Raw genomic sequence first — 15409 nt, 5'->3', positions numbered from 1 at the left:
CAGGAGGGTCTGCTCCAAGGCCCTCCCTGGCAGCAAAGCCAGGCTGCCAGGCCTGTGGTTCCTGGATCATCCTTCCCAGCCAGCCTTCCTGGGCACGGCTGTTCCATGGGCACCTCTGCGCTCAGCTCGGACTGCTCCACTCAGCCAGGGCTGCTGGGAAAGGATCCAGAGCAGCCGGGCAAGCTCTTTCCCCAGCTCCCTCTTCACTCCTGGGGGAGGTAGAACATCCCACAGGAAAGCAACTGGTGCCACAAGGAGTGGGCGGCATCAGGCAGCTCTGGGGAGGCCCCTCAGGACTGCTGTATCCTGAGGGAACGCTGCTGGCATCCCCTGTGTGGATCTGCAAAAGCTTCAAATCAGCTGCCTCAGCTTCCAGGGCCTCTCTTGGCCAGCATCCTGACGTGGGTGCAGGGCTGCTGCCAGGCACTGCTGGCACCCAGCGGGACAGGACCGGCTGTCTCGTGTCCACGGAGCAGCCCTGACACAGCCAGGGCCATCCCGAAAGCAGACAAACGCTCCCGGCTCAGCAGAGAGGAGCAAGGAGCACTGGGCTGCGCTCAGCGTATCTCAGCTGGGCTCACTCCACCACACGCCCCCATTTTAAGGCTGGCTGATGCCCAGCTGCCAGAAATGCCTGCCTTGTTCTCTCCAAGATGCACAGGGAGAGCCAATGAGCAGGACACCTTGGGAGGCCTTTGCTGAGGCCAGGGACGCACCAAGATCAGCCAAGGCTCTCCACGCTGCCTGGCCCACACAGCCCAGCTCTGTGCTGGCCCTGGGCCACAGCAGCTGCCACCAAGCAGCAGGCAAATGCATATTGCCAAGAGTTGAAACACAGCAGACAGGAAAGATGTGAAAAGTGTGTGTGCAAAGGCCTTTTCATTCACAGCTCTCACAAAGAGCTTTGGGGCTCATGGCTGGACACAGATGCTCCTGCCCACCCTCTCTCCAAAGGGGATTACACATCCTGCTGCAGGTGCTTGGGTTGGTTTCCACAGGTCCAGGCAGATGCCAAACCTGCTCTTCACTGCCTTCTCCCTGCCCCACTGCCATGTGCAACAGGCCTCAAGGACTGAAAGGAGCACAGAGAGCCAAAGGGGGACACTCGCACCTGCCTCACTGGGAGCTCCCTGGGAAGCACTTTCCTTGAGAAGCAAGCCCCTTTCCTCCAAAGGTGTTTACCCAAATGTGCAGCTTTCCTGGGGAGCACCAACACACCTTTAAGAAACGCTGGCAAGGCTGAATGACTTCAGGTCCTTTCAGGACAGCCACTCCAGCTCTAATTCCTATTGCCCCAAGTGAGTTTCCAGGTGCAGGTTCAGAGGTGCAGCCCCAGGCCCTCCAGAAACACAAGCTGCCCATGGCCTCTTCACCTGCCTCAACTCCTGCCTGCGCTCACGGCACCAAAACCAGGCTGTTCCTGGCCAGGGACCAGAGCCCTGTTCCTGCAGGATGCTCTTGCCAGCACCTTCCAGGACTCTCTGCTGTGCACGCCGCGCTTTTCATGCCCGCTCCCAACAGGCTTTGGAATGCAGAGCCCAACCTGGCTGGCTCTGCCACCAGCACAGCCCAAACGCAGGCGGAGGAAGAAGCAGCAGGCGCTGTTTTGCAGCCATGCCCAAGAGAGACTGGCAGGATGCCCTCCCTCTGCTCTCCCTTGGCTGGCTTTCGGACTGGCTCTGAGCTTGGGGCTGCCGTTCCTCACTTGTGGGGAGCAGAAGCACAGCCGGGATCCCGGCACTGCCTGGCAGCGCTGCGGGCACCGGCACGGCCGCGTGTCCGAGTCTCGGGCACCGTGCTGCTGCTTCATTTGCCCTCAGGCACAGCCAGAGCTCCCTGCTAAGCCCGGATGCTCTCTGCTGCTGCCCTCTTCCTCATCCTGTGCAGGGATGGAGCGCTGCTGTGCTTTCAGGAAGCTATTCTTGAAAGCTTCCAGCATTCCAAGCTCCTTTGCCCTCCGTGGATGCTTGCCATGGAAGCCCTCTCAGCTGGGTTCAGAGCATACTCAGGTTGGCTCTTCCAAAATTCAGGGGCTCCAAGGTGCTCAGCAAGATGTGGAACTGCACAGTGCTGTGGAACTGCACCTTCAGCACAGGGACCTTTCCAGCCTGACCTGCCCCAGTTCCTCTGGGCACAAAACACAGCGTGGCAGAGAACGGCAGCAGGGGCCTGTGTGTCCCAGGGCCCCGGATTTGCTTCAGCTCCACAGAGATGAAGGCAAAGTGAAAAAGCCAAACGGTTTATTAATGAAAAGCAAAGCAAAGGGATGAGCTGGGAGGTAAGAAAAGGGTATGGGCAGGGTATGAGGGCTGGAAGGAGGGAGCTGTCAACAGGCAGGGTGACGGCAGGAGCTACGGGAGCTTCTCACAGGCTCAGCTGTGCCAGTCATCAGCTGTGCCTGGAGCTCCAGTGGCAGTGGGAGATGGTTTGCTCTTCAGTGTCTCCTGGTGCTGTTCTTGGGAAACTGCTTCACCGGATCCTGAAGAGGCACCTAATTCTTCAGCTCTTCTGGCAAATCGGCTGTGAATATCCAGGTTACAGTGGGATGGACTAGTGTCTTTCCTTGGGACTTAAATGGCTGGAACAGAGAGGAAGAGAGCCACAGTCAGCACCCACAACTGCAGGAATCCTAGGAGACGCTCCTGCCACTGTGTGCTGCTTTGTGCATCACGGACATGATGTTTTGGGAGAGGCTGCTGGCAGGCTCCTCCGTGTCCAATAGGAAACCAATCAAGGGTTGGTTTTGGGAACTGATAATCAGGAAAGCTGTACATGAAAGCCTCTGTGAAAAACACATGTTACAAACAAAATAAACTTGGGAACTTTCTCTTTTCCCTTCTGGCCGACAAAGAGGTAACACAGCTGACCCAGCCTAGGCCTGGCTGAGGTCAGTGAAGAAGTCAAGTCCCAGATGGGAGGGATGAGGAGATGCCTTTAGTTTTAGGCTGAAATCCTCTTGTAAACATAGGGAGAAGGACACTTTTTTCCCTATAAGACATGAAGGTATGATTCTAGGACAAGTTTGAACAGAGATGGAGAGAAGAGTGATGAAGATCCTGTGCCCCCAGGAACAGAAGAAGATCTCTCTTGCTAGAGATGGAAGATGATTTTAGAGATAGATAAAGAGAACCTTTGCCTTTGAACAGCTCATCTTTAGAACAGTACCCCATAAGTTGACACGGCACAGAAACACAGCTGTGGGAAAAGCTTGTGGAAAATGGGAGCGATTTCAGAATTGCAGATTTCCCTGCAGTGTGGCTGCTGTTGATGGAAATTGAGAGCCACGAGAGAACTGCTTTCTTGTGGAAAATCTCCATAACATTAACAAGAGGGACATTTCTCCTTAAGTGAGCAGAAGAGAGACTATTCTAGAGGTAGTAAAGTGACTCAAAATTTTGGTTTTGTCCCTTTACATTGTCAGTGGGAAAGAAAAAGTTGTAGGGGGAGGAGAAATGTTCTGAAGGTTTTGTTCTGATTCTTATTACTCCTTCTTTTAGTTACTGTTAATAAATTTTTCTTCATACCCTTTTAAAGTTTGGAGCCTGCTTTGCCTTTCTCCTAATCCTATCTCACACAGAAAATGATGAACTACATTCTACTGGATGAACTGGTGATTAACCAGCACGGAACTTACCACACTAATTGGAACATTGGCCAGGAAATCATCAATTAGTGAACCAAAACCACTACATAGGGGTGTCCCACTCAGCTCTTGCATCGGCCAGAAGAGAGGGGGGGGCAAACGGGATCAGCTGCAAGACGCTGGCCACGAATCCCCCGGACCAGTGTCCCTGAAATCGCTCGCTGTGCTCTGCCCAGGCCACCCCTCATGCACCCAGGGAGCGAAGGCAATGCAGCTGTCCCGGGCAGGCCCCGCTGTCAGCCCGGTGTCCGCACTCACCCTGACTGTGGGCCCGGAGCTCTTCCCTCTTCCCCCTGCGGCACCGCCCGGCGCTGCCTGTGAACACAGAGCCTGTCACGGCCCCAGCGGCACAGCCGGCGCTGCCGGCGGCGCTGCCGGGGCAGCAGGCGGGGCTGGGGCCGAGCTGCGGCGGGATGGGCCGGGGAGGGAGCCCGGGCCCGGGGCTCACCGATGATCCTGACGGCCGCCTCCCGTACGGACTCCTGTGGGCTATCCAGGAACCGCAGGGCCCACTGCATGTGCTGGGCCGCTTGGCTCCTGTCCTCTGCCAGCTGCAGAGAGTGGCAGGAGGGAAGGGTTGGCGCGGGCTCAGCCCCTGGGCCGGGCGCTGCCTGCGCCCAGCCCCGGCCTCCCCTGGCCGCACAGGCCTGAGGCGCGGCCAGCAGCCGCTGGCCAAGGGCTCCCGAGGGCAGGGGGCAGAGGGCCGGCTGCTGCCCGGGGAGCCGCGGGGCCGGCCCGCAGCCCTGCCGGGCCGGGGCTCCATGGGCACCCGGCTGGGGCCCACGGGAGCCTGGAGAAGAGCCCCCGCGGCCTCTGGCCGCAGCAGCGGGCAGGGGCACAGCTGCCCGGCCCCGCACACTGAGCACCGCCCTCAGGGGCCTTCTCCAGGCTGAGGCTGCGGCTTGCAGGCCCTCCTTACCAGGCACTCATCAATTTTCAACGGCTGCTCCGTCTTCAGCACCCTCTGGAGATCCGTCTTCTCCAAGAACCTGGCCGCACAATGCAGCGTTTCCCGAGAGGCCTGGAGAGCAGCAGAGACCCAGAGATGGCCCCACAGCCCAGGGCACTGGAATCACATCCCTGTGCCAAGGCCTGGAGGAGGCTGCAGTCCATGAGGTGCCAGGGCAGGAGGCAGCCAAGCCCCCTGCCAGGGATCCAGCAGCATCCCAGAAAACCTCACCTCTGCCACGTGTTGGTTCTCCTCATGGCAGTGCAAGAAGAGGGGGAGCAGGCTCTGGTTCACAATTGTCTTCAAGGGCTTTTTTCCCTCATCCACTACCAACTCCATCATCTTGCGGAAGAGGTAAATGGAGAGCGCCTGCACTTGGCTGTTGTCCTGGAGGAAAGGAGGAGGAAAATACTTAAGCATCAAATATCCTGTACTCCTGGGCAAACAGCTGAAAATCCAGAGAGCACAAAATTTCTGGTCAGCAGCAAGTGCCTATGGCTGGGGACACAGAGCCTTACATTGTCAAAGAGTGGCAGGAGCGCCTCAGCCAGCTTTGGGGCAGAAGTGCTAGATATCAGGAGATGTTTTTTCTGGAGCATCTTCTTGAACAGAGAGAGGGACATGCTGACCACCTCTCCATCTGCATCACCCAGAAGCTTCAGAAGGCTTCGAGACACGCTGCGTAGAGGTTTGGCCTGTGTGGAACACAAGGCTGTGCTGGGAAGCCATGGACGGCTGCACTGCCACCACCACCCTGGCACTGCAAGGCCACCGTGCTGCTGCAGGGCCCACAGGCCAAAGGCCTGACCCAAAGCCCTGGGGCAGGTGAGGAAGGAGAGCTGGGAGCAGCTGCCTCAGCTCCTGAAGCCCTGCCAGCCCAAGGGGCTGCTTTCCCCAGCGCAGCTTCAGCCGCTGCCCCCTTCTCACCATCGAGGGATCCTTGCTGAGCACCACGAGGCCTCTGAGTGCCAGGCGACGCCTCTCCCTGCACTTGCTCTGCAGGCAACTTGACATGATCTTCACGACAGTGAGAGCACATTTCCTCAAGTCCAGGCACTGGAGGACCTGCAAGGCACAGGGCAGTGACAGGGGAGCCGGCCAGCAGGAGCTCAGAAGCGCACAGGGCTGGGCCCAGGCAGCAGCAGCAGCAGCAGCACAGGGCACGGGCACCGTCCCAGGCAGCTGTGGCTGTGAGAGGGCAGAGAGCTGGGAGGCAGCTCAGCCAGGCAGCGCTGGCCTTGAGGCTCACCTCCACAAGGAATGCCAGCAAGGGCAGATCCCACCTTGGCTTTTCACTGCTGAGCAGCAGGAGAAGGCGATATGCAACATGGGAACACAGGGGGGTCAAGGCATAACGCATCTCCCTAGCGGGGAAAAAAGGCACCAAGACTCTGAGGTGGGGGGGCAAACCTCTCCCAGGACTGACTCACAGAGGTCTGGTCTTTCCCCAGCATCCCTGGAGGGCATGTGGGTGCTCTGGGAGGTGGCCCCTTCTGGGCACCCTCCTCTGCCAGCCTTTTCCAGTCTCCTTGGCCGTCCCTCAGTGACGAGGCTCTCTGGCCCATGACCACAGGGACTGAGTGGGGCACAGGGCACAAATGCCGGGGGCAATGGGGACAAGGGGGTCTCACCTGGCCAGCAGACCCATGGCATAGTGCTGGGTGTGAGCACACAGCAGCGTGTCCCAGCCACACTTGCGCTCCATAGACATCACCTCTTTGTCACAGCGCAGTAGGTAGAGCAGAGCCTTCATTGCCTGCACTGCAAACCTGTGTGCAGAGCAAAGCCCAGGTCACACTGGGAGCACTGGCACTGGCCACAAGGGCATGGGAAGGCCAGGAGGACTGGGACCTGTTAAGCTTGCTGGGAAGGCGGTGCTCCTCCTGGCATGCTCTCCAGAAGGTATCGACTTCCTCTGGTGGCATCTGCTGTGTGGTGATGGCAACATGGAAGAGCAGAGCCACAAACAGAGGGTAGAAAGAATGAATCGTTGCCTCATGGTACTGAGGCACCTGGACCATCACCCAGATCACCAGAGTTGCCTGCAAAAGAAGCAGCCCAAGACAGGACTCAGTGCCGAGGTGTCCATGGGGCAGGGCCCAAGGGAAGATGCAGGAGGAGCAGCGGGCCTGGTGCCCCCTGAGCCTGCCCCTAGCCCAGGGTTCAGCCCAGCGCCTGAGGCATGGAGAGGATGGAGAGCTGCTGGGGAGGTGACCGAGGGGCAAGCAGAGGCCAGTTCCAGAAACTCACAGCCAGGGCAGAAACATTTGTGTCATCCCCATCAGAGGTGCATGCGCTGTGCAGTGGCCAATCCTCCATTACCCGGACCAGTGTTGGCAGCACTTTCTCCACTGTTACTCGTGACGAGCCAATGGTTCTCCATATCATTGTAGCAGCTCTGTGGGATCAGAGCTCTGTGTCAGGGGCATCTCAGTCCCAGTACCATGCCCTGTGCAGCTGTGGGGGCCCAGGTGACAGAGCCCCGGTGCCCTGAGGGGCAGGGAGGGAGCATTGGCAGCAGGCTCGGGAAACAGAGGGGCCCCAGGGTCCTGGACCTCTCTGCCTGTCTGGCAGAGCCCATAGCACAGGCTGTGCAGGGCCATGGGCCCCAAAGGCTGGTGAGCCCTGAGCTGTGCAGGCACGTGGGCCCCGTACCTGTCACACGTTGGGGCACAGCGCAGGAGGCTCAGCACCACGTCCGCAGGGTGTTCTTCAGCCAGCCTCACAATGTCACTTTGCAGCCTGGCATCCACAGTGACATGGGACACCAGCCTCTGGTGGATGCTCCTTACAATGGCTGGCACCTGGAGGAGGCATGGGGGAGATTTTGAGTGCTGTCCAAGGCAGCAACTTGCCCAGCTTCCCCCAAGAAGTGTTTCCCTTCCTGCCACACTGTGCTGGACTCAAAGGCTGAGGGGGCCCAGTGACCATGGCTTGAGGGGACACACAATCCTGGCAGGCCTCCAGGCCTGGCCTTGGGCTGCTTACCTGCTGCTGAGGAGAAACAGCAGTGTCCTCAAAAAATCCTCAGTGGGAGCATGAATCCCAGTGGGAGTGGGCATGGTGCCAGTATTTGAGATGTCCTCAGTGTCTTCAATGTCAGTGTTTGTGACGGCCACATCCTCAGTCACTTCCTTGTCCACCTTTGCCCTGTCCTTGTCCATTGCAGCCTCAGAGTCTTGTGAGTGCTCAGCCGTATCTGGGCTGACATCAGGCTCTGCCTGGAGCTCGGTCAGCCCTGAGTCCGGCTGGGCTCTGCCCTCAGCTGCTGAGGTGCCGGTCTTCCTACGTCGAATGCGCAGGAATTTCCGGAACCTCTGCAGCAGAACAAAGGACAGGGAAGGCAGGGACGTTGCATGGCGTGCTCCAAGCGTGGTGCTTGGCTGAGCAGGGACAGCAGGCCCAGCCCAGCTGGGGGTGGCTGCAGGTACCTTCAGGGTTTGGTGGAAGCAGCCAGGGTTCCTGCTCTTGTGTCTTGTCCAGGGCTGCACCTGGCAAAGAGCGAGCGCAGCCAGAGCTGAGGGGCTGCGGGAGAGGCCGGAGAACACAGACCAGCCCTGCACTCCCCAGGCAGGGAGAGCCCCGGGATGGTCCAGGGGATGGAGCACGGCCACTGCGGGGTGGCTGCCCGGGCCCTGTTCCATCCTGTCCGTGGGCATGTCCCCAGGGGTTGGGATGGGATGGGATGGGATGGGATGGGATGGGATGGGATGGGGCCAAGCTGGCTGTAGCCATCAGCCCTGTGGCCCAGCTCTGCTACTCACCATCCTGCAGTGTCTGGATCTGCTCCAGATCTTCAGGCTGTTGTGCTTGGGCGGCTTCCGGGTCATTCTTTTTTTTCCCCCTGAACACTTTGAAAGGGCTGAGAAATCTGTCTGCCATTCCACCACCCAGCCTTGACGGCACCTTCTAGAAAGATGCCTCAGGATATTGCCAAGGCAACAATTGCAGTTGTGCCTTCAAGGCACCTGCGACAGGGAAGCCTCAGGAAGGCTGCAGGACAGGAAGTCCTGCACTTTGGTCTTTAGGGCTCCTGCCACAATGACAGGAGACTCCTCATCAACAATTTAGGTGACCAGATCCCACAGTCTGGACTTGATGGCACTGACACTGAATGGGAGATGCCTTGGAAAAGTTCTGAGTCACCAAGTCCCACAGTCTGGCCTCGCAGTCAGCTGCAGTAACAACGCCTCGGAAAAGCTCCGGGTGGGACACGAACGAGTGCGCTGTGCGGGGGCTCCTCACGGCACTGCTCTGTCCCGTTGTGCCCCGTTGCGTGTTCCCAGCTCCCGGGCAAGCTTCTATTTCCCACATGTCACAAAGGGGCCTTGGACACCGGGTTCCGTTCCATGGCACAGTGACCGTGCTGCAGCGTGCCACCCAGGGCCCTTGCACACACTGCCACCTGCCCTGGGGCCGCCCCCAGCCCAGCCAAAGTGGCCCAGGCTGGAAGGAATGCCTGGCCACAGGTGTCTAAGGCAGCTCCACAGGATCTTTAGGAAGGGCTCAGAGCATCAGCAAACGCTGCCCTGCTCTGCGGGCTCAGGGCAGCAGAAGGAGCCCCCAGGGCTGCCGACGCAGCCGTGCTGAGAAGGGCACGGGGCCTTCCAGGGAAGCTGGCACGGCCTCCTTGGGACACGTCCCGGCCCGTGGCCATCCTAAACCCGCGGGTGTGACACGCACAAGGAACGTGTGGGCCCGGGCACGAATGCTGCTCGGAGCCCTGGGGCCCGGGCAGCGCTGACAGCAGCAGCTGTGGCAGAGTCCCTGCCCAAGCAGAGCTGCCACCCCCCGAGCCCTGGCAGCGCTGGTGCCCGTCTCCTGCCCCAGAGACCTGTGGCCCCGGGGGGCTTCTGTGCCACAGGGAGCCAAAGCCCACCTGCACTGGGGGCTGATGGCAGGAGCACCTGGAGCAACTGCTGCCAACACTTGGTCTCTGTCCAAAGCTCTTACTCCGTGGTGGAATTATTTTCTCATTGAAGTCATTTGCCACAGGACAAAAACATCTTTACCTTGAAAACACAGAAGAATCTGGCATTAATGAATCCTCGCTTCAGGAAAGCTTTACCTCTCATTGCTCAACTCGCTCGAGTAGTTCAAAAAAACTGCACACTTCCCAAATTAATTGAGATGCCCTAAGAATATTGTGAGAAACAAGGCTCACTTTTAAAATTTCAAAGGTTTATTAAACCATAACAAAAATACAACAAAGAGCGATTAAGGAAAAATTACAAGACTGCGAGTCTCCATCAAAAGCCACGTGCTCATCTACAAAATGGATGCTCTGCCTTTTATACCCTTAGCCCCTCTCAAAGTTTGGTCAGTCAACTCTTTCCCTGCTATCCAATGGTGGAAGTCACTTTCTTATACCTTGACTGGAGGTCAGGTGTTGCCATGCTCTGCCTCCTGGTAACAAGCTCTTCCTCCTCTAAATGCCCCACTAGTGACAGCAATGAGGGGGGAAGGGAAAGAGTACTATGGAGAGAACATGCAAAAATAACTGTACATAACTTTACAGCTATAAAAATTCTCTTACCGTACACATAATATTCATCTCTTAATTGTGAGAGCCAACTATCTCCTCATTCATTTATAACAACGTGAAATGTTTTCAAGGATGCTTCCAACTCAAAGCAGTAACTCATTTGCCTTAATGTCAACCACTGAGTCACTTTAGAAAATTTAACACAGAAGCAAAAAAAATGGCCATCCATTGGTTTGCAAATGTTTTTCTGTGAAGGGATGATAATACCATAATTCTAAAGGAATAAAAGCCCTCATGGAATGAAAGTCCAGTCAGTGTTACAAAAGGAAACTGAACAAATGAGTAGATTCCAAAAAGGTCAGTCCTCCCCCGGTAGAGATAACTTAGTGGCCAATAAAGTACAGCTCTGCCTTCTTGTTCCCTGCGGGAGAATCACGACCTGGGGGCCACGTTTGGACACTTTGGCAGGACAGGGACTGGCTGTGGTATAAGGTGTGTAATAAAGAGAGGGAGAACAAGGAGGAAAGAAAATCCAGGAAATGCAGATTGTTGGTGGAAGATTAGGATTTTCTTTGAAGGATTTTGTTTGGTTCACTGGAAAGACGAATGGCTTTGAGCTGCAGAAAATGAGCACCCACCGGCACTATCAGGGAGGACTAGAGGAAGGGCAGAATATGTCCCTGGATGAACTGCTTAGAAAGATACAGCAAGTGTATGTAAAAAGGGATGCTGAAAAGGAGAAAGCAAGGACAAAGGTGATGGCAGAATTTTTACAGCCCCCGAGGGCCCCAGGACCCAAGTGGTTCCCCATAACAGAAGGGACAGGGTCGGCTACAAGGAAGTGGCAGAAGCATTCCCTCCTCAGCAGGGGAGAGCCAACCCAAACAGCAGCTGGGAAAGAATCAGTGTGCTATCTGCTGGGCAGAGGGACACTGGAAGTGGGAATGTTCACAAAAACAGCTGGACCCTCAGGAGGAGGAAGTCCAGGGGATAATGGAGATGGATTATTAGATGTGTCAGGGGCTCCCATTGTAGCAGGGACACACCACACCAGAGCCCTTGTTAACTTTTAAAGTGGGTTCAGATGGAGAGGAGGTGTGTTTCCTAGTAAAGACAGGGGCCTCTCCATCCACCTGAAATTTTCTCCCTAAGGTGGGAGAATTGTCAAAAATATCTTCAATTATTCAAGGGGTTGTGGGAATTGTAGTTTATTCGGTAGGCTTGGAAGTTTGAAAGCATCTTTCTCTGAAGGAATTGTGGATATTGTGGTCAATGGGTTTAGGGATGTAATTCCTTTGTCTGTGTGGGGTTTTGTGCAGAGCTGACAAGCTCCTGTTTGGAGGGGACCCATGCCCCTGTGCTTTTTGTGTTTTGTTGTTAAAAGCCAGAATTGGCAGGTTTCAGTCCTGAAACCAATTCTGCAGCTCCACCAGTCTGTGGTTTGTTGTGGAGAACTAGAATTGGCAGTTTTAGTCCTGAGGCCAATTCTGTAGCGGCTGCCTTGTGGAGATGGTGTTGTCCCTATGCAAGCCTAGGTATTTATCATGCAGCTTCCTCTGTGGGGGCTATAGGAAAACTTCAGGGGAAAATATTTTGTTATTCTTCCTCGGTTAATTTAGCAGTCGCCTCCCTACACCTGGGGTGGACTTGATGAAAAAAAAAAAAAAAAGGTAAGGGGAAATTGGCTACTGAAAAGATGATTGGTTATTAAAAAAGTGATTGGTTGTTAAGAAAGGCTCTAGGCAGTGGCATTGCTTGCTGCAGAACTTGATCATGTCCAAAAGGCAAGTCAGTGGAATAAAAGGAGCAAGCTGCTAAGGTGAACTGCTCCAGGATGAGAAGCAAAAGCCTGCTAAAACCCTGAAATAAAAGCAACTCAGATGCTTAATTCACGGACTGCAGCTCTTGCAAAACATTTTAAAAGTAGTCTCACTCCCTCCGCTGAACAATCTATTGGAGGAAACCCCACTGAACACCTGTGGGAAACAACAAAAGGTGGAGGAGGGTGGGGAAGAACACACGCTCATCCCTCTCCCCACTCCAGGCACATTAACGTTACAAAAGCTCAACCTATAATAAATAATCCTGCATTTACTGCCAACTCTGAACCTGGAGATGTCTCGTTCACTGATACTTCAGCCAAAAACATTGATGGTAAAAGTATAGAGCTGTTACACCCCAGGTTGCAGCTTAGCTTATTGAGTTTCTTATCAGTTGACCGGAGTGTTTTGTTACTTTTGACATGTAGGGGTCATGCCAGGTCTGGATGGTTTTGTTTAAGCCTCAGCTGGCACTGGGAACACTGTGTGGGCACTGGGCACTGAGAATACTGTTCCACATCTTTCAGGGCAATTGCCAGCCTCAGGTTTGTGCTGCAAAAAACAATTTCCATTGTGCCCTATTTCACAATGTAACCATTGATCAAATTGTGTGCTGTGGATCAATTTTTATCTTTCTGACTTTTGTCAGTGGCTCCACTTGATCATTCTATGATATTTGTAAAATCTGATAGTCCGCATGGGTTTTAACCAATCCTAGATGGATTTGTTAGGACTGAGTTTGTAAAAACAACCATTCAAATCCTCCCTTTGCCAAACCTCTTTTCCATTCACTTGCCAATGAACATTTCCACTGACAAAATCACCGTGTGGCACCTACTGGGCCAGGGCTCCATGGGCACCCGGCTCGGGCCCACAGGAGCCTGGAGCAGAGCCCGCATGGCCCAGGGAAGAGAACGGCTTGGGTAGGGGCACAGCTTTTTATTGAGTGTAAGAAATGTTTCAGTCTGCTAAAACTTCAGGAATTGCAAGTTCAGTTTCTAAGGCTGCCTTCTCAGAATAGTTTACATTAGAAAGCTTACATTACTCTTTAGTATCATATATCCTTAAAGGAGACCAAAAAAAAAAAATAATCTGTGCAGAATGACTGAGGAATGACTGTTATTTTCTTAAGCTAATGTACAGTACCCAGTGCAAAGGGCTGCAAGTGTTAAAGGTCAGGATATTGCCAATACCTAGACATTAATAACTCATGTTAATATTAAGACTACAAGACAGCCATGTCTACCCCCAGCTACTACTTACAAGAGAGTGACATGTTTTTATAGGGGCAGGTGGGAGAACACGATTGGGATTTCCTCGCTAACAAATTTTCAATCCAAAGTACTAAGATAAATTCAAGGGCCAGAAGCACATAGTCACATAAAAAATAGAGAGATACAATTAGGAGCAGCCACAGTTTTAATCTGCCATTAGGTATCTACTGCAGGCCCTAAATTCCAGTCAGGAAACTTACGTGAGTTGTGTTTTATATGATGGTTTCACTTCCTCATCTCGTACAGCAATAGAATTGTGTGCATTGTAACTTCCCAGGAGCACAGAGAGTGCTCATCATGGTCCTTCTCAGCAGGAAATGTGGGCACGTATTTAAGAAAAAACTGATGTGAATGTGTAACAGACTATATCTATATAGATGAAGTACCTACAGTTTGCAATTCCAGAAGAAAAAAAATTAAACACATCAGGAAAAATAAAAAGCAAGTCTAAAAGCAGAGTGCCTTTGAACTAAAAGCAACTATTAACTTACTTTTTCTATACAAGGCTTGACACCAATCATGATAGATTCACCAAAAACTTTTCCATCTTTGCTTAAGGCTTTCCGGGCTTGAAGCTTAGACTGATATCGAATATGCATCCAGTTTCCTGTGTTGGACATCTGAATGAGATCAAGTGAAAATGGTTAAATGTAGTTTTTTAAATGCTTAATTCACAATGTTTTCTGACATAAGTGTCAAACTAAGACATACCACATGCTTGAATATGTTTCCATACTGAGCAAACTGTAGTAGAATATAGGAAGCTGATGCTTGAGGAAATCTGAAAGACAGAAAAAAGTACTCATAAAATTGAGTGGTTTAAGAATTCAGGTGCTAAGATCCAACCCTATGAAGCATTTACAGAAATGCAGAAGAGAGCACTGTAATATCAGAAGCAGTGACTTGAGAAATACCACCTTCTAGGCACTTTAGCACACACCCCAACAGCAGAATGGTGCCTTTCTAACTAGAAAAAATCATGTGTAGCTCAATTTAAGGTGGCTAACTGAAATGTATGTGTTTGCTTGCTTTAACCATAGCTGTACTTGCAGCACATACCAATGCCAGACAACATCAATGCCCCCAAGGATTTTTCTCGTATGCTCTAAAGACTTCACCCAGGTTTTTCCAATACTTTGGAAATCAACTTACCCAAATACAGTTACCCATGTGTCATCAAGTTGATCTTGTGAAGGAAGGGAATCACCTTGAATATCAAAAGGATCCAGCTGAGCAGGAGATAGAGTAGTCTTCTTAGGCTGCCCAGTACTTGCAGGGCTGAACATGCTTGAAGAAGCTGTTCAATTGAAATGATATTGCTGAACAGATTTCTTTTGCAAGGCAGAGGTTTATTAGAAAAGAATCAATTCAGTGTCAAGCATTTCACTTGGATGTGGAAGAGTTTGATGGGGATTTACTCACAGACAGAACAAGTAAGTCAATCCTAACTTCACATCTGCAAACACACTAGGAAGTTTTTAGGACTAGCAACCTAGTGTTCTCTTCAACTTCAAAACACCAATAGCTTAATACAGTTGCCAAATAGGAACAGGCCAACACAATAAAGCTTAGCAAGAAGCCACCAGTTGATACACAAGATATCAAACCTTGTGAAGATGGAAGGCAATCCATCAATCTGGGCTTCTTCACTCAATTACAACCACCTCTGTGCTCAGTTCAACACCACATTTGGAACAGGGAACAAGAAAAGCTGCTTGAAACTCAGTCTCAGAAAAAATAATTATTTCCTACTCATAGCCACACACCTTTTGAAAAGCTAACAAATACACCACCTCTTCATAAACTAGCAAGGAACTGATGTAGCTTGAACAGGGATGATTTTTCTGTATTAAAGAAAGCAGTAAGAAAAGAGAACAGAAATTTTGACAGGACATCTACCTGCTCCTGGAGTTGATGGCAGAATTCCAGTGGATGGGCTCTGTGATAAAGTAAAGCTGGCCTGTATTATTATACAGAAAGTAACAAATTATTCTTATAGGTATACTGCTCAGATCAAGTGATTTAAACCTTCAGGTAATAATATTAATTCTTTGCCTTAAGTTATTCTTAACTTTTTAGAGAACAGATATTTGCATGTATATTTAACCAAAGATTACCAAGAGCTATTAATGAAAAGTTATTTGACAGCATATTTGACATATGCTTGGTGAAACAAAGTAGCTTTAAGTATCAATAATCAAAACCTTCTTAGAATAGTTCAATGCACTACTGCTGCAC

General features: G+C 52.4%; 1 long non-coding RNA gene across 1 annotated transcript; it reads right to left on the bottom strand.

The window, feature by feature from the left end:
• Nucleotides 1–12959: 12959 nt before the first annotated feature.
• LOC139603498 (uncharacterized) lies at nt 12960–13971 on the bottom strand. Its single transcript, XR_011683700.1, has 2 exons — nt 13883–13971; nt 12960–13791 (listed from the first exon to the last, which is right to left on the bottom strand). It is a non-coding gene; the product is annotated as an uncharacterized lncRNA (long non-coding RNA).
• Nucleotides 13972–15409: the final 1438 nt, after the last annotated feature.

Source organism: Agelaius tricolor, unplaced genomic scaffold, assembly GCF_023055355.1.
Source record: "Agelaius tricolor isolate 1412-34295 unplaced genomic scaffold, bAgeTri1.0.p SCAF_39, whole genome shotgun sequence".
Lineage (NCBI taxonomy): Eukaryota > Metazoa > Chordata > Aves > Passeriformes > Icteridae > Agelaius > Agelaius tricolor.
The sequence above is the reverse complement of the archived record's forward strand: the minus strand, read 5'-3'. Positions and strand labels throughout refer to the sequence as shown.